Source organism: Ailuropoda melanoleuca, chromosome 8 (genome assembly GCF_002007445.2).
Source record: "Ailuropoda melanoleuca isolate Jingjing chromosome 8, ASM200744v2, whole genome shotgun sequence".
NCBI lineage: Eukaryota > Metazoa > Chordata > Mammalia > Carnivora > Ursidae > Ailuropoda > Ailuropoda melanoleuca.
In genome coordinates, this window is record NC_048225.1 from 81,974,979 (window position 1) to 82,002,483 (window position 27,505).

General features: G+C 39.4%; 1 protein-coding gene across 2 annotated transcripts in view; it reads left to right on the forward strand.

Annotated features, from left to right (window-relative positions):
- Positions 1-3,589: 3,589 nt before the first annotated feature.
- The window catches only part of RALGPS2 (Ral GEF with PH domain and SH3 binding motif 2), a 158,137-nt gene continuing 134,221 nt past the window's right edge, over positions 3,590-27,505 (forward strand). For both annotated transcript variants that reach the window (XM_034666777.1, XM_034666778.1), the window contains exon 1: positions 3,590-3,738. The gene's annotated coding sequence lies outside the window, so the exon portion shown is untranslated. The remainder of the gene's footprint in view (positions 3,739-27,505) is intronic.

Sequence of the window (27,505 nt, forward strand, 5' to 3'; positions counted from 1 at the left end):
GGCGCGGAGCCGCAGCGGCGGCGGCGCGGGGAATGGCGGCGGCTCGGGCGCTGCGGTGTGGATCTCCTGGCCGCGGGCCCCGGGGCTGCTCGCCCTCGGCACGGAGAGGGGGCTGCGGGGCTCGGGCTGAGGGAAGAGGGGGCCGGGGGCCGCGCCTCCCTCGGCGCCTCGCTCTCGGAGGCTGGAGGCGGCCGTGCGGTCCCCGCTCCCGGTCTCTGTGCCGAGGCCGGAGGCTCGGCGGCCCCCCTGAGGCCGCCTCGCTCTCCCTCCTGGGTGGCGGAAGCCCCTGTCCTCGGCCCGCGCTGCCCTGGCCCCGGCTACGCCTCAGTCCCCCTTCAGGTGAGCGAGAGTCCAGACCGCCGCGCGGGGACCGCGGAGCCGGGCCACACCCCCTCCCCTGGTCCTGGCGCTGAGCCCCCAAAGCCGGCAGCCGAGGCGGCTGCCCGAGAACCCGCGCCCGCGGTCAGGGTGACCTGTTGCGGAGCGGCCCGCAGCCCGGGTCGCCCGCCAGCCTGGGACCTGGAGAGGCTGGCCTCGGGCCGGGCGCGCGACGGGGTGCGGGGCCGGGGGCGCGGCCGGAGGTCGGGTTGCTGTACGGCTAGGAGCGGGCGTACGGGAAAAGGAGAGATTCCGGACGGATCTGATCAAACACTTGCAAAGCCGGGATATCTGTCTGCAAATGTCCGGAATTCCATTGCAGTATCGGATTAGGTAGGCTCATAAACACCGTGCTTTGGAGGTGATTTGGCAGAAACCCCAGGCAAGTGCGAGGAGCTAATATCTGGAAAATAGCCGTAAACCTGTGCGGAGCTAAATTATCCTCCCACCTGCCCCCCTCGGAGCTCTTTTCCTGTAGCTGTGTGTTGTGTAGACGCAGGCCAGTTTCAGTGTACGTGGGCGTGTTTGGGAAGAAGCTGCGAGCTGATAGGAGGTACCTTAGTACAAATGTTAATTTGTTTGAACTGGGAGGGGTAAGGGAGGAGGAAGAAAGGGCACTGAGGTTAACTGTGGAGGAGGGGCAATCGAAACACTAAATTTCTGTTTAAGGGAGTGCTGAAAAGGAGTATCTAATACCCGGTGCTTAAGACCGTGAAGTAGGAAACACTTGCAGCGGTTAATGGTGTTTTATCTTTTATGTGCCCTGGATTCCGCCCCCCCCCCCAACGCTGTAGTTGTTACAGAGAGCCTTGTTTTCGTACCTGTGTTTATGAATTGATTCTGTTGTATTTTTGTATTCACCGTCAAATCGACTCTTGTTTAAGTCTCTTTGAAGATGGCCATCAGAATCTTGGGAAACTTTTCGATCCATGCCCGTATATTATTGCGCTCACAGATCATAGCTTGCTAGCCATAAAGCCTGTTCCACCCAGATAATTATGGTTGTGCAAGTTGGGTAGAATTATAAATATAATGTATATTACTGTACTGTTACTGCTGAATATCTTACTGTAGACTTTAGAATTATGAAGGAACTTGTCCAAACAGTATTATTTTAATAAAGATAACTTCTCTAATACAAGCTTTGTGAGTATGAAGTTTATCATCTAGCTTAAAAATTTTGGAAAATAATGTCTGACTAACTTGAAAATCAAATATAAGTATATTAGATGCCTTCTTGAGTAAATTATTTCAGTGTAATTAATTTATTCTAAACTTGGTTTATTTTCTGTTTTTAAAATTCAGTATAATAATTTTGAAATAGTAAGATCTACCTTTTTTTCCCATTTTATTTCACCTTTAATTAAGGAATTTGCCTTACAAAATATTCTGTGTGGGACTCTGGAAATACTGTTCACTATTGCAACAGAAATTTAAAGATGGTGTTTGGTTGATCAAGATTGCAGCATGCTTTTTCTGATATATGTGTATATTTTGATATCAGAAAAAACACACCAAAATTTTAGAAAAAATATAACTAAAAAACTGGCTTTGTGAATCTTTTACTTTGTATGTTACACACCAGTAATAGAGTTGTGTTTTCAAACACCTAGTATGTGTCTTTTTCAGTTTATTGTTATTACAGTTGAGACTGTGGTGGTTCGTACTGAGTGATGGATATATAAGTGAAAATGTTCTCTTGCAACTTGAAACACTTAAGCTTTAGTCTAGAAGCCCAGTTCACTCACTCCCTCATTCATTCATTCCACACATGTTTATTGAGTACATATTTGGTGCCAGTTAGGTGTTGTATTGTGGATACAACAGAGAAAAAGAGAAGTCTGTACTCTGATGGAGTTTAAAGACTAAGTGGGCAAATAGTCTACTACTCGTCAGAGAATGCTGTTTAATGTTAGTTTAAAAGTTTAAGAAGTAAAAACTCCTATGATGAGTTTTGGTTAAGGATATTGTTTGTGTTTTTCCTTCTAAGAATAGTGGGAATTATTACTGAGTGAACAAAAGCATTAGGACAGTTGTTTAAAAAATATGCTGATGTTTATATACATTGGGTATCTGGTTCCCAAGTATAACCAAAAATAAACATTCTACCTGAAGTCAGATGATGCACAGTTTACATGTGGTTAAACAACTTTAGTCTCTTGGTTTGTATAGTTAAATATTTGCTAAAAATATTCTCTCTCTCTCGGCACTTATTTGTTTATAAGGGAGTCTTTTTTTTTTTTTTTTTTTTTTTTAAGTCTGAGTCTTTAAAAACATCATCTTTTCTTGGGGTGCCCGGGTGGCTTAGTCGGTTGAGCAGCTGCCTTCAGCTCAGGTCCTGGGATGAGTGCTGCTGCCGGCTCCCTGCTGGGTGGAGAGCCTCCTTCTCCCTCTGCTTGCCGCTCTCGCTACTTGTGCTCTCTCTGACAAATAAATAAATAAAATCTTTTTAAAAAAATCATCTTTTCTTTTGGTGGCTGTGTGAGTGGACCGGTGTCCCACTGTTCTTCCATTGAACCTGAAAGCCATTATTGCTATCAGAAAATTTTGGAAGTGACAGTTTTCTTTTTTGTTTAAAATATCACTGTTGGCGTAGTTCTTTGCAGATCACAAAGCTTTTTAATATATGTTATTGACACTTAAATATATGGGTACTTCTCTTTGGCAGGACTGCTGACTTTTTTTTTTAAAGATTTATGAGAGAGCGCGCGCGCGCAGAAGTACAGGCACACACACATAAGCAGGGGGAGGGGCAGAGGGAGGAGGGAGGATCCCCAAGCAGACTCCCGCCAAGTGGAGCCCTGGTGGGGCTCGTCCCCGGCCCGGAGATCATGACCCCAACCAAAATGAAGAATTGGATGCTTAACTGACTGAACCACCCAGGCGCCCCTAGAACTGCTAACTTCGTGGCATTATTATCTCTATTTTAGATGTGGAAGCACAACGCCAGTAAGCAAGCAGTGAACCCAAACCCGAGTTGTCGCTGTTCCTGTACGGCAGTGCTCCATCTTGGGAGTAGAGCTCGGCGGGGAAAGCGTCAACATCTAGTGCTACAGTTCAGTGTACAGTAGTTACCCGTCTGTTTTTCCAGAAATTTCTAAATAACTTCTAAACTTTAAGCCCTACTCTTTTTTTTTTTTTTTAAGATTTTATTTATTTATTCGACAGAGATAGACGGAGCCAGCGAGAGAGGGAACACAAGCAGGGGGAGTGGGAGAGGAAGAAGCAGGCTCTCAGCGGAGGATCCTGATGTGGGGCTCGATCCCAGAACGCTGGGATCACGCCCTGAGCTGAAGGCAGACGCTTAACAACTGTGCCACCCAGGTGCCCCCCCAAAACCCTACTCTTAATTGAAATATGGTTAGTTGAATTTACTTTCTTTTTGTGGGTTAAACTTTAAACCTGAAATCTAAAAGTATCACTGTACAGGATTTCTTCTCCTTTGGTGCTCCCGCGGTTCGTGGTCTCATGGCTTAGAAGAATGAAGGGGTAGACCAGAGGAAGAGTGGGGGGCAGCAGAGTTTATGGAGCGGTAGTAAAGTTTATTGACTGGTAGTACAAAGCTCCCGAAGAGGGAGGGGACCCAAGAGGGTTGCCGATTTGGCGTTTAGATCTAGGGTTTTTTTGGTTTTTTGAGTGTGGGAGAGAGGGAGAGAGGGAGGGAGGGAGAGAGAGAGAGGGAGAGGGAGACATCACGAACAGGAGGGAGGGGTAGAGGGAGAAGACGACTCTCCGAGGAGCAGGGAGCCCGATATGGGACTCCATGCGGGACTCCATGCAGAACTTGCTCCCACAAGTCTGGGATCCTGACCTGAGCCAAAGGCAGATGCTTAAACCGACTGAGCCACCCAGACTCCTCTAGATCTAGGGGGTTTATGGGGCTGTTGGTGGTTTGTTTTAATCTGATTAACCCTCCATATGCCTGTCATCCAGTTAGGTTTTTTGTCATCTACCTACCAGTGGGGGAGGGTGGTGGGCTCCTTGTAAAATCCTTTTAAAGGTGATTTCCGTGGGGGCTCTCCCTGCCTGCCTTTCTTCTATCATTCATTATCACTTTTTTTGCTATATAAAAAAGACATAGTTTTGATGTACTTTTAATGGTATAAGTGTTTTGAGAATAAGATGTATTAAAATCAGTGCTATTTTTTGAATATGAGGTTTTATTGTATAACAACCATGTTTGGAATAAAATTATCCCTTCAATCTTAATACTATATTTTTTTGTTACCCAATTTTTAGTGAAAAGATAATTCAAAGAGGTTGAGACTCTACCTCAGCCTGAGTGAGGTTCCTTGGAGAGGAAAATGAATGTTTTGCATTTCCCTATAAATAGTTTCTTTAAATGCATCTTATTGCCAGTGGTTTAGGGTTCCACCTTAGGGAGAGAGTGAAGATTGGTTGTGATAAATTTTGGTAACTTGGAATTAATCTGGAATCTTTCTTGACTAATGTGTTAAGCTTTTGATTTAGGAAAACTTTCAGCTACGTAGTTGAAATATAAACATCTGCATATTCTATGAAAAGAAAAAAGTTTGAGTATAAATTTATGCAGTAACTTTAATAAGTAATGGCTGGCTGTGGATATAGGAAGAGTATGAATAGCAGTGCTCTGTGACTTAGGCTGAGGGTGTCTAGCGATTCATGTGCCACTACTGAGAACTTGTACGGGCTCTTGAATGATATGTTGGAGTGTGAGAGGCTTAAAATGAAGCTCTCACCGTGAGCTTAATTGATACCCTTCTGTAATCTTACTTTCATGATGTTTTCTCAAAACACATTTTCATTTTTAGGTTGATTTCCTTTTTGCTGATTCTTGGAAGGAGCCCTTTTCTGAAAACCCTACTTAAATAGCATCCTTATCACACTCTCCCCTTACCTTGATTTTTCTTCACAACATTAATTTATCTGACATGACAGCATACATTAATTTGTTTATTATTTTCTTCCCTCTGGATGTAAGCTTCCTGAGGGCAAGGACTTAGTTTTCTTCACTGTTGTATTCCTAGCACCTAGAAAAGTACCTACCTAGCATGTAGTCAATACCTAGGTAATATTTGTGGGGTGAGTGAATTAATTGACCTTAAATGACACAAAAACCATTATTTTTGTTTTGTTTTAAAACAAACACATTAATTTTGACATTAAATAGTACAGCTGTGCGGTTGTATATACAGGACTTAGAATGAAAAACACCATCCCTGCCTCATCTTGGTATAACTTTTCCTCCTATGTTCTCTCAGAGCAGCCATTTCTGATATTTCAGCTGTTTCTTCTGATATTTGCTCCCATATTTTAAAATACTATTTGTTTTTCAACTTTAGATATTATCTGTGGCTTGCTCCTGTGGAGGATGATCTGTGCTTTAGGGTTCCTAGGCCACCTTGAACATCCTCTTCTTTTATCCCCCAGTGTTGTCGTGCTTTTGGTTAAAGCAGTGTTCGTTTTTCACATTATTATGACCTTGTAATATGTTCACCATTGAACTTTGCAGTGTGCTATGATTATATTTCTTGGAGTTAAAATTTTTTCTTCTTTTTAAATTTTTGCTTAGTTTCCTATTTGTCTCTCTCTCTCTCTCTTTTTTTTTAGAAGCTGTCCCAGTATGTTCAAGCATATCAGATCATTGTTCAGTTTTTTAAAAATTGGGAAAAACCCTAGGTCTCTCTGAGCTTTGGCTCGAATCTGCACTGTGGCTCTCCACTTCTGCCTCCCAGGTTTAGCCTGTGATTTGCCTTCAGGATTCTGAGAGTTCTCTTCGTCTTTTGTTTGTGTCAGAGCCTGTGGCCTCTGGAGCTATGCCTTCCTCTTTCTCCTTTTATACCTCTGTTTTGGTGAAATATATCCCTCTGTAACTTTCAAGAGAGAGAATGTATGAGGAGGTGAAATTTTTAAGGTGTTCATATTGCTGAAAATAGCTTGCTTCCATGCTAGTACCTGGTTAATAATTTGGCTGGTCTGGGTATAGAATTCCAAGGTAGAATAATTTTCCCTCAAGATTTAATGGATTGCGCTATAATTTTCTAGTTTCAAGTAGTTGTTCGAGAGTTTTATGCCATTGAGTCTTCATCCTTTGTAGGTGACCTCTCCCTGTTAAGATCCTTTTTTTTTTTTTTTTGGTCATGAATATATATCTGATACGTCCCTGATGTTGTGTCTTGTGTTGGTCTTACTTTATTTCTTGTGCCTGGAACTTAATGGGCCCTTGCAACCAGCTGTGCCCATATTAGATGAGAGGAGAGATGATCTACAGGGGTCACCGAAATTTTTTTCAAAGGTCTAGATAGTAGGTATTTTAGGCTTTGTGGGCAAAACAGTCTCTCTTACTACTACTCAGCTTTACTTTTATTGCATGAAAGCAACCGATAGCACGGCATGGTTTGCTGACTCCTGACCTATGTGCACAGGTGGAAGGATTCGCCTTTGCCTTAATAGGAGTAGGGAAGAGTTTATCTATAGAAACAGGAGAGAAGATGGAATACAGTTGACCCTTGAACCCTTGAACAACCCTTGAACAACACAGGGGTTAGGGGCGCCAACTTCTGTGCCATCAGAAATTCATATATGACCTTTGACTTCCCCAAAACTTAACTACTAATAGCCTACTGTTGACAGGAAGCCTTACTGATAATATAAACAGCCAATTAACACATATTTTGTATATTGATATGAATGATATATGCAGTCTTATAATAAAGTATGCTACACAAAAGAAAATGTTACAAAGAAAATTATAAGGAAGAGAAAATACGTTTACAGTACTGTACTGTATTTATTGAAAAAAAAAATCCACATATAAGTGGACCCGCACAGTCAACCTTGTGTTGTTCAAGGGTCAGCTGTGTATAGACACAGACATGATGGTTGTGGCTTGGGGAAGTTTTCAGCTAAGGTTTTCTGTTTGCTTTAGTGTATGGGAAGCAAGGTTGAGGATAAGGAAGAGTAGGAGTGTTTATTAGGGGTTTGAGAAGAGGGAAAAAAACATGATGTAGTCCTCTATCAAAAAGGGAACAGAACAGAACAGAACAGAACGGGAAAATACAGTGTGATTGCCGGGCAGCAGCGAGGGCTCACTTGAATGTCATGTTCCAGACTTTTAATGGGAATACCTCTAAGATCTCATCAAGAAGTATGATATCTTACTATAGGTTTTTTAAATTTAGATAGGGTTATTTTATTAATCTCATTAGAAATATTTTCATATGTAATATGTACATATATGTGTATATATATATATATTTTAATGCATACAAAACTTAGCCTATATAATGCTTATATCTAGAGAAATGCCAGAAGAAAGTACTACAGTTTTTTCCCCAAGTGCAGATTTTTATTTAAGAATCATTCATTTATCTGTTCATTTAAAAAAAGTCTTGAGGCAGCGCCTGGGTGGCTCAGTGGGTTAAGTGTCTGCCTTTGGCTCAGGTCCTGTGATCGAGCCTACTCAGCGGGGAGTCTGCTTCACCCTCTCTCTCTGCTGCTCCCCCTGCTTGTGCTTTCTCTCGCTTTGTCTTCTGCTCTGTCAAAGAAATGCAATCTTAAAAAAAAAAAGTCTCGGAGCAGGGCGCTTGGGTGGCACAGTTGGTTGAGCCTCTGCCTCTTGGTTTTGGCTCAGGTCATGATCTCAGGGTCGTGGGATAGAGCCCTGTGTGGGGCTCCGAGCTCAGCAAGGAGTCTGCTTCAGATTCTCTCTCTCTCTCAAGTAGATAAATAAATCTTAGAAGATACCCCATGACGGGGCGCCTGGGTGGCTCAGTTGGTTTAGTGTCTGCCTTCCACTGGGGTCATGATCCCAGGATCTTGGGATCGAGCCTGCCTTGGGCTCCCTGCTCAGCGAGGAGTCAGCTTCTCCCTACGTCCCTCCCCTCTGTCTCTCACTTTCTCTCAAATAAATAAATAAAATCTTAAAAAGAAAGAAAGAAAGAAAGAAAGAAAGAAAGAAAGAAAGAAAGAAAGAAAGAAAGAAAGAAAGAAAATGCTCTGTGACTTTTTTTTTTTATGTGCAGGAATAGTTTTTGGTGCTAGGGATACAGCTATAAACAAAAAGATAAAAAGTTTGCCTTCATACACATTTATATTTTAACCAACTAACATATAATACAACTAAAATATACACGCCAAAAACAAGTAAGGAACATTTATAATGTGATGTGTTGTGAAAGAATTTCCCCATTAATTAACACACCCATCACCTCACATTTACCTTTTTTTTTGTCAGAACATTTAAGTTCTATTATACAATACACTGTTACCAGTTATCATTACCATGTTATTCATTAGATCCTCAGATCTTATTCATCCTATAATTGAAAGTTTGTACCCTTTACCAACATCTCCCTATTTCCTCTACTTTAAGTTTTTGATGGATAACTGTAAAAGATTAAGAAATACCTTCTAGTCTTGGTTTTGCAAGAATTTTTTTCTTTTGCTGATATAAATAAGTATTGAATTTTATGAAGTGCTTTTCCTGTATTGGTAGAGATGATCATGTGTATTTTCTTCATTAATCTGCTAAAAGGATGTATTAAATAATAATACATTAATTATCTCCTGTTTGCATTATTGGGTCCAAACATAATTAGCTGTGTTGCATTTGTCTCTCCTCACACTCTCTGCTGAACTTGGTTTGCAGTTTTCTTAGAGTTTTTTAAAATCCACATTTATCAGTAAATTTATTAGAGATTTCTATGTTTGTATTTTGGCTTCGAAGTTAGCAGGCTTCATAAAATGAGTTGTGGAGCTTTCCTTTTTTTATTCCCTGAAATAGTTTTGTAACAGAGATTATGTGCTTCTTGAAGGGGCTGTAGATACAGTATGAAAGGTGAAAAATAAAGTTTCTAGAGAAAATATGGAAGAATACCCTTTGGTAGGCAAAGATTATTTTTTACACAGGACACAATAAGTGCTAACCAGGTAAGACTGATAAATTGTCCTTCATTAAATAAGAACTTCCGTTCATCAAAGGGTACTATTAAGAGAGCAAATAGGCAAGGCACTGGTAAAAGTGAAGACTTGTATCTAGAGTATATAAAAAATACATGTCAAAACAAAACAATAAAAACACCAGGAACCCATTTTTGAAACAAATGGGTTCCTGGGCAAAAGACTGGAACGGGCATTTACAAAGTGAGTTGTGCAGATGGCTAGGGTGAAAAGGGACTCACACATAATTTTTAGAGAACTACAAATTATCATGTGATACTGCTGTATACCCATCAGAATGGTGTTAATGAAAAAGTCTGAAACTGTAAATGTTGACAAGAATGTAGAGCATTTGGAACTCTCAGATATATCAGGTAGGTTTGAAAATTGGTAAAATCACTTGAAAATTCTTTGGCATCATCTGCTAACGCTCTGCACGTGTATGCCCTATGATCCAGCGATTTCATTTCTTGTTTTAGACTCAATAGATATCAGTATATATGCAGATCACAAGACTCCTTTTTTGAAGAAAATATGGGGTAGATTTTCATAACCTTGGAACAGGCAAAGAATTCTTAGATATGATACCAAAAGCAGGAGCAACAAAACAAAAATAAGATAAATTGGATTTCATCAAAGTTTTAAATTTATGCTTCAAAGGACACCATCAAGAAAGTAGAAAGACAACCCACAGAATGGGAGAAGATATTTGCTAATCATATATCTGATAAAAGACTTGCATTCAGAATATATAAAGAACTCTTAACTCATTAATAAAAAGACAACCTAATTTTAAAATAGAGGATCTGGGTGTGCCTGGGTGGCACAGTCGTTAAGTGTCCAACTCTTGGTTTTGGCTCAGGTCTTGATCTCAGTGTCATGAGATCAAGCCCTGTGTTGGGCTGCACACTTGGCACAGAGTCTGTTTGAGATTCGCTCTCCCTCTCCTTCTACCCCACCCGCTTGTATGCCCTTTCTCTCTCTCTCAAATCTTTAAAAAAAAAAAGGATCTGAATTGACATTTTTAAAAGATATGCAGTAAGCACCTGGAAAGATGCTTGATATTATTAGCTTTCAGGAAAATGAAACAAAAACCACAATGAGAGACCACTTCACACCACTAGAATGACTAGAATAAAAAATCAGGTAATAACGGGCGCGTGGGTGGCTCAGTCAGTTAAACGTCTGCCTTCGGCTCACATCATGATCCCAGGGTTCTGGGATCTAGCCCCGCGTCGGGTTCTCTGCTCAGCGGGAGCCTGCTTCTTCCTCTCCCTGCCACTGCCCCTGCTTGTACTCTCTCTCTCTCTCTGTCAAATAAGTAAATAAAATCTTTATTAAAAAAAAGTTAGATAATAACAAATGTAGGCGAGGATGTTAAGAAATTGGAACCCTCATACACTGATAGGAGTGTAAATTGATATAGCCACTTTGGGTGACAACATGACAGTTCTTCATATTATTTAACATAGAATTATCATATAACCGGCAATTTCTCTCCTAGGGATATACCCAAGAGAAAGGAAAACATGTCCCTGAAAAAAATGTACATGAATGTTTAAAGCAGCATTATTCATTATAGGCAGGAAGTAGAAATAACCCAAATGTCTGTAAACCAACAAATGAATAAACAGGATGTGAAATGTCCATACAGTGTATTAGCATTAAGTCGTTAACGCAGCAACATCGGTGAACTTTGAAAGTATTACGCTAGGTGAAAGAACCAGTCAGAAAGTGCCACAGGTAGTATTCCATTAATACTAAATGTCCATAACGGAGAAATCTGTAGAGCAATAGATTAGTGGTTGCTTAGGGCTGGCGGGGGGTGGCGGTGGGAGCTAAAGGACATGGAGTCTCTTTCTGAGGTGATGAAAATGGTCTAAAATTGAGTGGTAATGGTTGTACATACCATTGAATTGTATACTTTATTTTTTAAAGTTTTAATTCCAGTATTGTTAACATAAAGTGTCCTGTTAGTTTCAGGTGTTCAGTATAGTGATGCAGCGGTTCTGTACATTAGTCAGTGCTCATCATGATGAGTGTGCTCTTAATCTCCTGAATTACACACTTTAAATAGGTGAATTGTGTGGTATGTGAATTACAGCTTAATAAAGCTGTTAAAGCATGGCAAAAATAATCAGTGATGTGAGGACATTGCCATCATATTTAATTGAGAAAAGCAGAATGCAGAGGAATATATAAAGTATCTTTTTGGAAAACAACAAAAACCTAACGTATGTGAATTTGAGCGTGTGTGTGTGCGTGTGTGTGTGTGTGAGTGTAAGTGATCTAGGTGGTCTAGTAAGGGTGGAAAAATGCACGCTAGATATAAAGGTTTCTTACTAGTTGGGCTAAGTAAGAAGGAGAGGGAGAGAAAAAAGGGAAAAAATAACTGAAAGGAAAAGGGATTGATTTAGAAAAAAACAGCATATGTAACGTAATCTCAGCTATGTAAAACATAAATCTTAAAATGAAAATGGTAGTTGTATATGTGGTGAGATATCAGATTTTTTTCTTATATTTTTCTAGGTTGTCTGATCCTTTTTATTTTATTAATAGAAATGTCTGAAACTAAATTAGGAGATAGTGCAAATAAGTTACAAAACCTGACAAAACATAGCAGCTTTTTTTCTTGACTCCCAAGGAGAGACAATCCAAACGTCCATCAGCAGCAAAATGGACGAATAATATGTACTATGCTTTACATTGGAATAGTACACATCAGTGAAAAAGAAGGAACTGTTCTTCCTAGGAAGTATGGGTAAATATCACAAAATGTTGAGCAAAAGAAGGCGGACACAGAGTATATACTGTATGATTCCTTTATTTTGAAGTTCAGGAAAAGGTCAAATGCAACTGTGTTGATAAAGTCAGGGTAGAGTTTAGGGGTTGGGACTAGAGGAACAAGACAAAGTTCTGTATGTTCATATGATTGGTGGTTACATGGGTGGCTACATAGTTGAACGTATACTTTACATAAGGGCACATTTTAGTATTTTAAAACTCAATAAAAAAGTAAAATCAAACCAGAAAAGATTTTTTAGATCTGGTGCTCATATAAAAAGCCTTTGTATATTTATCAATTATACTTCAATTAAACATAAATAAATAGAAAAAATTTAAAAATTAAAACAAGGGAAAAAAATAATCTTTGTATACTTCCAGGAATACTTACATGACTTTCAAAGCCATTATATTTAATGGTTGCATACTATCACATTGTGGGCATGTATAATAATTTATTTAGGCAATCTCTTGATGGATATATAGGTTGTTTCTAACTTTTATATATTGTAAACAGTGACAGTTAACATCTTTTTAAAATAAGCCTTCCTGTACTTTTCTGATCATTTCCTTAATGAATTCCTAAAAGAAGGGTTGCTTGTTTGGCAGTTAGGTACATTTGCATTCTTGCCCATGGTGTCTAAGTGTTTATGTATGCTACCACTGATTCGGTGATAAGCTTTATTTATTTTTTTTAATGTTTTTTTATTATATTATGTTAGTCACCATAGAGTACATCCCTGGTTTCTGATGTAAAGTTCGATGATTCATTAGCTGCGTATAACACCCAGTGCACCATGCAGTATGTGCGCTCCTTACTACCCATCACCAGTCTAACCCATTCTCCCACCCCACTCCCCTCTGAAGCCCTCAGTTTGTTTCTCATAGTCCGTAGTCTCTCATACTTCATTCTCCCTTCTAATTACCTCCCCTTTCTTTATCCCTTTCTTCCCCTACCGACCTTCCTAGTTCTTATGTTCCATAGATGAGAGAAATCATATGATAATTGTCTTTCTCTGCTTGACTTATTTCACTTAGCATTATCTCCTCCAGTACCGTCCATGTTGCAGCAAATGTTGAGAAGTCATTCTTTCTGATAGCTGAGTAATATTCCGTTGTATATATGGACCACAACTTCTTAATCCAGTCATCTGTTGAAGGGCATCTCGGCTCCTTCCACGATTTAGCTATTGTGGACAATGCTGCTATGAACATTGGGGTGCATATGGCCCTTCTCTTCACTACGTCTGTATCTTTGGGGTAAATACCCAGTAGTGCAATGGCTGGGTCATAGGGTAGTTCAATTTTTAACTTTTTAAGGGACCTCCACACTGTTTTCCAGAGTGGCTGTACCAACTTGCATTCCCACCAACAATGTAGGAGGGATCCCCTTTCTCCACATCCTCTCCAACAATTGTTGTTTCTTGCCTTGTCTATCTTTGCCATTCTAACTGGCGTAAGGTGGTATCTCAGTGTGGTTTTGATTTGAATTTCCCTGATGGCTAATGATTTTGAACATTTTTTCATGTGTCTGTTAGCCATTTGTATGTCTTCATTGGAAAAGTGTCTGTTCATATCTTCTGCCCATTTTATGATTTGTTTATTTGTTTCTCGTGTATTGAGTTTGAGAAGTTCTTTGTAGATCTTGGATACCAGTCCTTTATCTGTGGTGTCCTTTGCAAATATATTCTCCCATTCCGTGGGCTGTCTCTTAGTTTTTTTGACTGTTTCCTTGGCTGTGCAGAAGCTCTTTATCCTGATAAAGTCCCATAAGTTCATTTTATCTTTTATTTCTCTTGCCTTTGGAGATGTGTCGTGAAAAAGGTTGCTCTGGCCGATGTCATAGAAGTTGTTGCCTATGTTCTCCTCTAGAATTTTGATGGATTCCTGTCTCACATTGAGGTCTTTCATCCATTTGGAGTTTATTTTTGTGTATGGTGTGAGAGAGTGGTCAAGTTTCATTCTTTTGCATGTAGCTGTCCAATTTTCCCAGCACCATTTATTGAAGAGACTGTCTTTTTTCCACCGGATGTTTTTTCCTGCTTTATCAAAGATTAGTTGCCCAAAGAGCCGAGGGTCCATTTCTGGGTTCTCTATTCTGTTCCATTGGTCGATGTGTCTGTTTTTGTGCCAGTACCATGCTGTCTTTGTGATCACAGCTTTGTAGTACAGCTCGAAATCCGGCATTGTGATGCCCCCAGCTTTGTTTTTCCTTTTCAACAGTTCCTTGGAGATTCGGGGCCTTTTCTGGTTCCATACAAATTTAAGGACTATTTGTTCCAGTTCTTTGAAAAATGTCCTCGGTATTTTGATCGGGATAGCATTGAAAGTGTAGATTGCTCTGGGTAGTATGGACATTTTAACTATGTTAATTCTTCCAATCCATGAGCATGGAATATTTTTCCATCTTTTTATGTCTTCCTCAATATCTTTCAAAAGTGATCTATAGTTTCTAGGATATAGGTCCTTTACGTCTCTGGTTAAGTTAATTCCAAGGTAACGTATGGTTTTTGGTGTTATTGTAAATGGGATGGATTCCCTAATTTCTCTTTCTTCAGTCTCGTTATTCGTGTATAGAAATGCAACTGATTTCTGGGCATTGATTTTGTATCCTGCCACCTTACTGAATTGTTCTATAACTTCTAATAGTTTGGGAGTGGATTCCTTTGGGTTTTCCATATAGAGTATCATGTCATCTGCAAAGAGAGACAGTTTGACTTCTTCTTTGCCGATTTGGATACCTTTGATCCCTTTTTGTCTTCTGATTGCTGTTGCAAGGACTTCTAGTACTATGTTGAATAATAGTGGCGAGAGTGGGCATCCTTGTCGTGTTCCTGATCTTAAGGGAAAGGCTTCCAGCTTTTCCCCATTGAGAATAATGCTTGCAGTAGGCTTTTCATAGATGGCTTTTATGAGATTGAGAAATGTACCCTCTATTCCTACACTCTGAAGGGTTTTAATCAGGAAAGGATGCTGTATTTTGTCAAATGCTTTTTCTGCATCAATTGAGAGGATCATATGGTTCTTGAGTCTTTTCTTGTTGATATGATGTATCACATTGATTGATTTGCGAGTGTTGAACCATGCTTGCATCCCAGGTATGAATCCCACTTGGTCATGATGGATAATCCTTTTAATGTACTGTTGGATTCTATTAGCAAGGATCTTGTTGAGGATTTTGGCATCCATATTCATTAGAGAAATCGGTCTGTAATTCTCCTTTTTGAGGGGGTCTTTGCCTGGTTTGGGGATCAAGGTAATATTAGCCTCATAGAATGAGTTTGGTAGCTTTCCTTCTGTTTCTATTTTTTGAAATAGCTTTAGGAGAATAGGTATTATTTCTTCTTTGAATGTTTGGTAGAATTCCCCAGGAAAACCGTCTGGGCCTGGAGTTTTATTATTTGGAAGGTTGTTTATCACTGACTCAATTTCTTCATAGTTAATTGGCCTATTTAAGAAATCTATTTCTTCCTGTTTCAGTCTTGGTAGTTTATAGGTTTCCAGGAAGGCCTCCATCTCTTCCAGATTGTTTAGTTTTTTGGCATATAGCTGTTGATAAAAGTTTCTAATAATCCTTGCAATTTCAATGGTGCTGGTCGTGACCTCTCCCTTTTCAGTCATAATTTTAATAATCTCAGTCCTTTCTCTTTGTTTTTGGACAAGTTTTGCCAGTGGTCTATCAATTTTATGGATTCTCTCAAAGAACCAGCTTCTAGTCCTGTTGATCTGCTCTACTGTGGTTCTGGTCTCTAATTCATTGATTTCTGCTCTAATCTTGGTCAACTCCTTCCTTGTCAGTGGGTTAGGCCTGTCCCTCTGTTGCTGTTCCAGTTTCTTGAGGTGAGAATATAGAAACTGCATTTTAGATTTTTCTATTCTTTTGAGTGAGGCTTGGATGGCTATGTATTTCCCCCTTAGGACTGCCTTTGCAGTATCCCATAGGTTTTGGACCGTTGTGTATTCATTCTCGTTGGTCTCCATAAATTGTTTAATTTGTTTTTTGATTTCCTGGTTTATCGAGTCATTCTTGAGCAGGATGGTTCTTAGCCTCCAAGTGTTTGAGTTTCTTCCAGGTTTTTCCTTGTGGTTGAGTTCCAATTTCAGAGCGTTGTGGTCTGAGAATATGCAGGGGATAATTTCAATCTTTTGGTATTGGCTGAGACCTGTTTTGTGTCCCAGAGCATGATCTATTCTTGAGAATGTTCCATGGGCATTTGAATAGAATGAGTATTCTTTGGTTCTGGGGTGTAGTGTTCTATATATATCTATGAGGTCCAACTCGTCGAGTATGGCATTCAAAGCCTTTGATTCTTTGCTTAGTTTTTGCCAGGGTGTTCTGTCTATTTCTGATAGTGGGGTGTTGAGGTCCCCTACTATTACTGTGTTCTTATCTATATGTCTCTTTATTTTGGTTAAGAGTTGGCTTGTGTATCTTGCTGCTCCCCTGTTGGGGGCATATATATTAATAATTGTCATATCCACTTGTTGAATACTTCCTTTAAGAATAATATAGTGCCCTTCTGTATCTCTCTCTATGGCCTCTAGTTTAAAATCCAGTCTATCTGATATGAGAATTGCTACTCCAGCTTTCTTTTGAGGTCCATTTGCGTGGAAGATGGTACTCCATCCCCTTACTCTAAGTCTGAATGCATCTTTGGGTTCAAAATGAGTCTCTTGTAGACAGCAAATGGATGGGTCATGTCTTTTTATCCAATCTGCAACCCTGTGGCGTTTTATGGGAGAGTTTAAGCCATTTAGATTGATAGAGATTATTGACAGATATGATTTTAATGATGCCATTTCTCTTTAAAGTCTTTGTATCGGTTGTGACTTGCTGCTCTGTATCACTCTTGGGGCCTTTTTACCTTTATAGAGCCCCCCTTAATATCTCCTGTAGGGCTGGTTTCGTGGTTACGAAATTGGTTAATGATTGGCGATTTTGGAACGTCTTTATTTCTCCATCAATTCTGAATGACAGCTTTGCTGGATAAAGGATCCTTGGCTGCATGTTTTTCTCTGAAAGAGCTTTAAAAATGCCCCCCCAAGCCTTTCTCTCATTCCAGGTCTCTGTAGACAGGTCTGACGTAATCCTGATACCTTTGCCTTGGTACGTGAGAAATTTCTTTGCCCTGGCCGCTTTCAATACTGTATCCTTGGATCTAATATTTGCGAATTGCACTATGACATGCCGTGGCGTAGGTTTGTCCTGGTTGAGCTTGGATGGGGTCCTCTCTGCCTCTTGGACACGAATGCTTGTTTCCCTTGCTAGATTAGGGAAGTTTTCAGCTACAATTTGTTCAAATATCTCTTCTAGACCTCTGTTTTTCTCCACCCCTTCAGGGATGCCGATGATTCTGACATTGGATCGTTTCATAGAGTCAGTAATCTCCCGTAATCTACATTCGTGGGCGTGGATTTTTTTAAGACCAGCTTCTATTTTCGTTTTTTCTTCTACTAACCCATCCTCCAATTCGCTAACGCGTTCCTCTGCCTCGGTGACCCTGGCCGTCAGAGCCTCTAGTTTTGACTGCATTTGGCTCATAGAATTTTTAATTTCTGCCAAATTCGCTCTCATTGCCGCCCTTAGAGATTCTATATTCTCATTAACATTTTTGTTAATACTTTTTTCAAGTCTACACATCATCTTGACCATTGTTACTCTGAATTCCATTTCTGATAATTTGGTTATATCCATATCCATTAGTTCTGTGGCAGAGGCCACAGACTCATTGTCTTTTCTTTGCTGGGGGGGATTTCTCCTCTTTGTCATTCTGATGAGGAGACGTTGCGGGGTTGTCCAGAGCCCAAATTATTGACCGGGACCCAGGCCGTGCACCCTTGTGTTATAGGGACCTTAGGGATGTGGGCTTCTTGATTTTTCAGCCTGCCTTCTCGGGGAGGGGCCTGCCTCACCGATACTCAGGCAACCCTGTTTGGGTAGAGTCTCCGTGTCCCCTGCGAGGAGGGATGGGGATGGGCATACCGTGAGCCGGTATTTCCAGGCTTTTGTTCTCTGGTGGCTTTCCCTGGCGGTGTGCTGTGCCTCTTCTGAGAGTCAGAGCAGCAGTGGCCGAATCTCAGCCTCTGTCTCAGAACAGGGGTATCACGGACCGTTCTCCACTGATGTTCTGGCCACTTTAACTCTGTTTCTCTTGGTGCTGCTCAACCCTGCGGCATCTGGGGATGTGCGCCCCACACCCGGCGTCCCAGCCCTCACTTCCAGGGCCGGCGCGTCTCTGTCCTTTGTGTTTCCAACCCCGCCCGCCGCCAGCCGCCCCGCGCGGGCTCCCGGAGCTCCCCGTCTCAGTCTGGTGTCTCACGGGTGCTGACCGCGAGTCCGCCTGCTCCCCNCCCGCGTGCTCCCGGAGCTCCGGGTCTCATCTGGTCCCAGTGAGCACACCGGAGTTCCTTGAGAAGTCTGGTGGCGCGTGCTCCCTGCTCATGGTCTCAGTCTGCTCTCTCCAGGGTGCCAGTCCGTGAGTCTACCTGCTCCCCCGTGCAGGTGGCCGCTTCCCGGCGCCCGAACGTGGCGGCTCCCTCCCCCTTCCGTTTATCTTCTGATATCTGCGCAGTTTCACGGCTCCCTGCTTCGTACCTCAGTACTCAGCGCTGGAGATGTTCATTTGTAGAGATCCAGATGTATCTTCCTGCATCTCAGGCTGTTAACGTGAATGTTCAGGCTGGTCTAGTATCTATCCAACTTGACTCGGGACCAGCTGAAAAAGGGGTCCCCTACTCCTCCGCCATCTTAACTCCCCTCTGGTGATAAGCTTTAAAAGCAAATATATGGATCCGTTATGTAATAAATGCTTCCTTTTTTAATTTGCAGTTTTAAACATTTTCAGTGGAATTTTAATTTCCATGTTTTTGGATATTTGTGCTACATTCTCCAGTTTCCTTTTCATATCTTTTACCGGTTTTCTTATGTTCTTTTAAAAGCATTAATCTTTTGATTTAAGGTCTTCTTTTTTTTTTTTTTTGAATTTGACAGAGGGGGAGAGAGAGAGAGCATAAGCAGGGGGAGTAGCAGAGAGAGAGGGAGAAGCAGGCTCCCCGCTGAGCAGGGAGCCTGATGTTGGGGTTCCATCGCTGGACCCTGGGATCATGACTTGAGCCAAAGGCAGATGCTTAACCGACTGAGCCACCCGGGTGCCCTTGATTTAAAGTCTTTTAATGAAATAAATCGGATACACAGAAAGTATAGAGACTAGTACAGTTAACCCCTAACTTAAGAAATGATACATAACCAGTGCAGTGGAAACAGCCTGTTAGTTAACATTAATAACATGTAAAAGCTTTTTTTATGTATTAAGAATATTAAGTCATTTGCTATAGATCTTTCACCTATTTTGTCTTTTGTCAATTCAGAGTACCTTATTGAATCTAAGATGGCTTCAGTTGTAAGATACACTATTTTATGTACAACTAAGAATAAATACATGCTGTCAGTTAAACCATGACACTCTTGATTCTAAGAGACGTCCTGATTTCAGAGATGTTGAAAGGTGAGAATATACTCACCTTAGAATTAATGAAATACTGTTTTATCGTGTGTGTTACATTTTCTTTAGTCAGTTCAGTCAGTCTCTTGTGTTGTTTGTTTCTGCTGTTAGTCCTAGAAAGACTTTACTTTGCCAAGATTTTTTTTAATCTCCTGTGTTTACTTCTAGTATTTTTATGGTTTAAATGTTTTTCATCTTTAATTCAATTTATTTTAATGTAAGATCTAGTTCTTGTCTTTTTATCTAATTGTATAGCCAACTGTTGTAAAGTTGATGCCACTAATGATTTTTTGAACAAAGAATGATACACTTAAATGTGCTTGCTTGAGAAACGTTAATATGCCTGTGAATTTTGTTTGGGTCTAGTCTAAAAACTATCATTTGCATTTTCTATTAAATGTGTATCTTATAGTTTAATTTTCATTGAAAGGAATGTGAATGTTGAAACTATGATTTCATGTTGCCTTTAAATTCTAATAATGCATCTGAGTGTTCTTGGAATCAGTCAAATAATTTTATAAGTTAGATTTAAAATAATTTTTTTTTTGCAACATAGACAATGGCTTTAATCCTGTGCTTAAAGTTTGTATGAATCTGGGCAAGTTACTTAATTTCTTTACACTCAGCTTCCCTATTTATAAATGGGCATAAGAGTATGTTCTCATAGGATCATTGTAAGGATTAAATGAAAGAGTGTAAGTAAAATACTTAGTTGAATTAGTAATTCACTCTTTCTCTTTCAGGACCTTGAAGATCGAGTGTAATCACAGCCTAGATTCTCTCCTGTCTGGGGTTACTCTAGATCTCTAGGGTTGCTGAAGTAAATTGTTTGTTACACCTCTTCCAATCCTGATTTAGATTCCCAGGATTTGACTAGAACATTTCTGGCCTTTTAGAATTAACTTACATGACAAATCTGTATGTTTTCTGTTGCTACTCTTAGCTGCTTTTCTGTGAATACGCTGAAGTCCTCATAGATTTTCACAGATTTTAGGAATTTATAGGTGGGGAATTAGTATGTAAGTTTGATCAACATAGCTTTTATTCTGTAAGTTGTTGCTAGGATAACCTCTGCTACTTTTCCGTTTTGATTTGTGGATATAGTTTTTGTAACTTTATGTGATTTAGATCCTATCTCTTAAAGCTGGGGAGACAAGGGAAGTCTACTAAAAGAGAAATGTTTTGAGGGTATCTTACAGGTAAGAAATTCCACTTTTGACTTTCTTCTTTTTATCGACAGAACTTTTGAATGTTTTAGGTAAGCCCAGTACCGTGTTATCGTAGAAGTTTAAAATCTTAGGCCTTGTACTCATTTATATCTTCTTGGTGAAAGATGAAATCTTACATGTGAAATCACAGTAAATAGCGTAAGACCAAAAAAAAAATAGCATAATACCATATGTAGTTATGTGTCAGATTGAAGAGCCGTTGACAGGAGAGGAGGCTCAGTGAGGGGAGGGCCCGAGTGTTCCTTAATGATTGTGTTTCATTTGGCATCTGGGTGGTTCAGTTGGTTGGGCGTCTGACTCTTGGAGATTTTGGCTCAGGTCATTATCTCTCAGGGCTGTGGGATTGAGCCCTGCCTTGGGCTCTCTGCTGGACATGGAGCCTACTTGAGATTCTTTCTTCCTCTCCTCCTCCTCTCCCTCCTCTCTTTCTCCCTTCTCCCTCCTCTCTTTCTCTCCCTTTCTTTTAAAAAAAAAAAAGATGTTTCATTAAGGTATAAAGCTGGACATGGAGCCTACTTGAGATTCTTTCTTCCTCTCCTCCTCCTCTCCCTCCTCTCTTTCTCCCTTCTCCCTCCTCTCTTTCTCTCCCTTTCTTTTAAAAAAAAAAAAGATGTTTCATTAAGGTATAAAGCTGGACATGGAGCCTACTTGAGATTCTTTCTTCCTCTCCTCCTCCTCTCCCTCCTCTCTTTCTCCCTTCTCCCTCCTCTCTTTCTCTCCCTTTCTTTTAAAAAAAAAAAAGATGTTTCATTAAGGTATAAAGCTGGACATGGAGCCTACTTGAGATTCTTTCTTCCTCTCCTCCTCCTCTCCCTCCTCTCTTTCTCCCTTCTCCCTCCTCTCTTTCTCTCCCTTTCTTTTAAAAAAAAAAAAGATGTTTCATTAAGGTATAAAGCTGGACATGGAGCCTACTTGAGATTCTTTCTTCCTCTCCTCCTCCTCTCCCTCCTCTCTTTCTCCCTTCTCCCTCCTCTCTTTCTCTCCCTTTCTTTTAAAAAAAAAAAAGAATGTTTCATTAAGGTATAAAGAGTATATAAGTATTAGGAAACCAGCATGACTGAAGATATAACAATAAGAATTAGTCTTTATGGCATGGTTTGGATTGAAGGGTTTATTTGCAATGGGGTGGAAAATAGTTAAATTTATAAGGTGGGGCAAGATTATTATAAGGTGGGATGAGAAAAGAATTGGGCATCTGTGCTGGGAGAAGCACAAAATTTCAAGTGAGAAATCATGGGACCTGAAAGAGAGAGAAGCCCAGAGCAAGAGATAGAAGATTCTGATTTCTGGCTCTGTGGATACTCTTCTTCCATTATTCTAGTGCTTATATGGTTCCTGCTCTTCTCGAGACCAGTTCCAGTTTTTTCCCAGGAAAGAGTACAGGGTTTGGTCAGACTTTTGGCGGTAGAATTCTGGCTGTTTCTTTACTAACTTGATGTATTTTTATTTATTTTATTTTTTATTTTTTTTTAAACATTTTATTTATTTATTTGACAGAGATAGAGACAGCCAGTGAGAGAGAGAACACAAGCAGGGGGAGTGGAAGAGGAAGAAACAGGCTCACAGCAGAAGAGCCTGATGTGGGGCGATCCCGTAACGCCGGGATCACGCCCTGAGCCGAAGGCAGACGCCCAACCGCTGTGCCACCCAGGCGCCCCTTCTTTACTAACTTGAGACCTTAGGCAGGTTATTTAACTTCTCTGTCTCAGTCCTCATCTATAACATGAACATCGTAAATACAGCTTTCTTCATAGGTTTGATATGAAGATTAAGTGAGATGACGCAAAACTTTTAGAACAATGCTAAGCGTATAACAAATGTTCAATAAATAGCAGATCTGTATGATGTCATATATCATATACATACGTGTATCATATATATGTCATATGGGGTAACTTGAATTTCTTACAGTTTAAAGTACCTAAGAAGTTAATTTGCTTGCACATTCACTTAAGAGTAGGGCAACCCATGGTGCAGGCTGGGTAAGAAATAGTATTTTAGGTAATGTGTAGAGCATTTAAAAAATACTCCCTTAGGTAATTTGAATAATAGGACTAGGTATTTATTTTTAAGGATTTAATAGAGGCTTGGTGCTTTTCTAAGCATTTTATCTGTATTAACTCATTAGATCATCATGGTAACCTGGTAAAGTGTAGGTACTGTTGTTTTCTTCATTTTAAAGAGATAGAAACAGAAGACTAGCTGTCTTGCCTAAAGTTATATACAATATATAAGTGACAGAGCTAGGATTTGAACATAGGTGGTAAAGTTGTAGAGTTCTAATTTTTAAATACCTATTTCCTTTTCATTTCTTTCTTTCTTTCTTTACTTTTTTTTTAAGGTGTTATTTATTGGGCACCTGGGTGGCTCAGTCAGTTAAGCATCTGCCTTTGGTTCAGGTCATGATCCTGGAGTCCCAGATTGAGTCCTGCATCGGGCTCTCTGCTCAGCAGGGAGTCTGCTTCTCTCTCTGACCCTCCCCACTCTCATGCTTTCTCTCTCTCTCTCAAATGAATAAAATCTTAAAAAAAAAATAAAGATTTTATTTATCAGAGAGAAAGAGAGATCAAGAGAGAGCACAAGGAGGGGGAGCAGCAGGCAGAAGGAGAAGCAGGCTCCCTGATGAACAAGGAGCCTGATATGGGAAGTCCTGGGATCATCACCTACCTCGAGCCAAATGCAGATGCTTGACTGTCTGAGCCACCCAGGCATCCCTCCTTTTCACTTCTTCTTTACCTTTTAAATGAAATCAAGGAGAAGGTCTCAATTTCTTGCCACTATTTCTTTTATGCCACTTCTTCTTTTCTAACTCTTCTCTCCCACTTTTCAGGTACAGAGACTTAAGAGGGCAAGATACAGTACTAGGTAGTATACTATTACAAGATTTTTATACTGCACTTGAAGTGTTATAATATCACTTGGAGGTAGACCATGGTAAGTTAAAGGATGTATACTGTAAATCCTAGAGCAGTCCTAGTTTTAAAAAATTATAGGTAATCCAACAAAGGACATAAAATGGAATTAGAAAATACAGTTATTTAATTCAAAAGAAGGCATTATAAGGGGAAAAAAGTAGATGGAATAAATAGAAACAAGTAAGATGATAGACTTAAACCTAACCATGTCGGTAATCACATCAAATATAAATGGTCTCAAAACACCAGTTAAAAGGCAGATATAGTCAGATTAGCTAAAAAAGCAAGACCTAACTATATATCCTTGCCTGTAAGAAACATACTTTAAATTTAAAAAAGTGCAAATAGGTTAAAAGTAAAGACTGGAAAAAGATATACCATACTTACAATAGTTAAAATAAAGAGTGGCTGTATTACTATTAGACAAAGTAGACTTCATTCAGAGCAAAGACTATTTCTAAGGATAAAGGATATCATTACATAATGATAAAGAAGTTGGTTAATTAAGGGGACATAACAACAGTTCTAAACATTTTTTTGCTTCTAATAAGAGAATTTCAAAATACATTAAAAATTGATACAACTCCGAAGAGAAATAGTCGAATTCTTAATTTTAGTTGGAGATTTCGGTACCCTACTCTGAATATTGAAAATCACAAAGATATAGAGAGAGGACTTGAACAATATTTGACCTAATTAACGTTTATGGAATATTCCACCCAACAACAGCAGAGTATTCTTCCCAGTTCTTCTTAAGTCCATTTTCCATGATGGACCATATTTTGGGCCATAAAACAAGTCTCAGTAACTTAAAAGGATTCAGAACCTGTGTTCTCTAATCACAGTGGAATTAAATTAGAAATTATTAGCAGAAAACTGGAAAATTTACGAATACTTGTAAACTAAATGATAACAATTCTAAATGATCTGTGGGTCAAACAATAGATCAAAAGAAAATTAAGAAGTATTTTGTACTAAATGAAAACACAACATAGCAGAATTTATGAGCTGCGAGTAAAGTAGTACCTGGGAGGGAATTTACAGCACTGAATGCCTATATTAGAAAAGAAAAAAGACCTCAAATTAATGGCCCCCACTTCCACCTTAATAAATTAGAAAATAAGCAGATTAAACCAGAGTAATTGAAATGGTAAGATCAGTGTGGGAAAATGTATAGAAAACAGAAAAACAATAGACAAAATCGGTGAAACCAAAAACTGTTTCTTTGGGAAGTTCCATACAACGTATAAAGCTTTAACCAGACTGGCTGGTATCAGGAATGACAGAAGTGACAACACTACAGATTCTAGACTATAAAAGGGAATATTATATACAACATTAGGCTTATAAATTTTACAACAGAGATGAAATGAACAAATTCTTCAAAAGACACATACTACTAAACTTCCTTAAGAGGGAATAGATGGGACACCTGAGTGGCTCAGTCACTTGAGCTGTTGAGTGTCTGTCTTTGGCTCAGTTAATGATAATCAGGGTCCTGGGATTGAGCCCCATGTTGGGCTCCCTGCTCAGTAGGGAGTCTGCTTCTCCCTCTCCCGCTCTGCAGCTCCCCCTGCTTGTATTCTCTCACTTGCTCTTGTCTCTATTAAAGAAACCGATTCTAGGGGCGCCTGGATGGCTCAGTCGTTAAGCGTCTGCCTTCGGCTCAGGGCGTGATCTCTGGGTCCTGGGATCCAGCCCCACATCGGGCTCCCTGCTCAGCGAGAAGCCTGCTTCTCCCTCTCCCACTCCCCCTGCTTGTGTTCCCTCTCTCGCTGTCTCTGTCAAGTAAATAAATAAAATCTTAAAAAAAAAAAAAAAGAAAACCAATTCTATTAAAATATTCCCACCAAAAAAATAGGCCCAGATGGCTTCACAAGTGAATTCTAAATATTTAAGGAATAAATTATACCAGTTCTAAACAAACACTTTCAGAAGATTGCAGAGATAGGAATACTTTTTAACTTACTTTATGAGGCTAGGATTAGCTTTATATTCAAACTAGATAAAGACATTAGGAGAAAAGAGACTACACAGAAATATCCCACATGAGCATACACACACAAATTCTAAACAAATTATAGCAAATTGAATGTAACCATTTTTAAAACAAAGCAAAAAACCATGACCAGTAGGGTTTATTCCAGGAATACAAGGTTAGTTTATCATTTAAAAAGCAATCAGTGTAATTCACTCTGTTAACCAACTAAAAAAGAAAAGCCGTGTGGTTCAATAAATGCAGAAAGAAAAAAATATTTGATAATCTTACCTCCATTCCAGATAGTAACTCTGAGCAAATTAGGAGTAGAAAGGAACTTCTTCAACCCAATAAAGGACATATCTGAAAAAACTACAGATAATGTAATTTTAATGGTGAGAGACCAAATGCTTTCTCCTTAAGACCTAGCACAAGGCACGATTGTCTACTCTCACTACTTCTGTTCCACCGTGTACTAGAGGTTCCAGGCAGTGTAGTCAAGCAAGGAAAAAAAAGGTTTCTAGAATGGAAAGGAGGAAGTAAAAGTGTCTTTTTCTGCAGATGACAGAACTGTAGAAAATCTGTTGGAACCTACAAAACTACTGAAACTAATGAGTTTAGTAAAGTTGCAGGATCAATATATAAATATCAATTTCACTTCTTAAACTAAAACAGTCAGAAATTCAAATTGAATAAAATCACTACCACTGGCATTAGCAACACGTATAAAATACTGAAAACTGCACAGCGTTCCTGAACAGAATCAAAGAGCACTTAGGTAACTGGGGAGGTAGTCCTTGTTCATGGGTTGAAAGACTCATTGTTGCTAAAATGACAGCTCTCCCCAAATTGATCTGTTGATTCAGTGCAGTTCCATTCCACAATCTTAGCAGGCTTTTTGGTAGAAATCAACAAAGCAATTCTAAAATTCATGTAGAAATGAAAAGGACCTAGAATAGCAGAAACAACTTTGAAAAAGAACAGAGTTGGAGAGTTAATACTACCGATATCCCAGTTCATTATAAAACTAAAGTATGTATTGATGTAAAGATAGAGGAATAGATCAGTGGGATAGAAGAGTCCAGAAATAAGCCAGTGCACATGCAGCTGAATTTTAAAGAAGCACAAAGGCAATTCAGTGAAGAAAGAGCCCATATGACAGATGATGCTGGCACAATTGGGTATCCATATACAAGCACATGATCTTCAGTCTGTATCTTTCCTGCAAAAATTAACTCAAAATGAATCATAGACCTAGATGTAAAAACCTACAATTATAAAACTTTTAGACAAAAAACAGAAAATCTTTGTGATCTTGAGTTAGGCAAATATTTTTAAATGTAATACCAAAAGCACGATTCATAAAATAACACATTGATGAAATGAACTTTATCAAATTTAAAAATGCGTGCTTTTCAAAAAATAACAAGAGAATGAAAAAGACAGGCTGTAGAGTGGGAGAAAATATTTGCAGATCAAGTATCTCAGGATTTATATCTAGAATATATAAAGAACTCTCAAATATTTATATATAATCTATATTAAATATATTAGTCATGTGAGAAGTATAAATTAGAATCATAGTGAGCTACCAATACATACCTATTAGAATTACCAAAAGGGCTAACTACCGAGTGTTGGCAAAGGTGTGAAAGAACTGGAACTCTATACTTTGCTATTGGGACTGTAAATAGTACAACCACTTTAGGAAATAGTTTGATTGTTTCTTAAAATGTTAAATATAGACCTACCAGCTATACCTTGATATTTACTGAAGAGAAAAGACTTAAATACTAACAT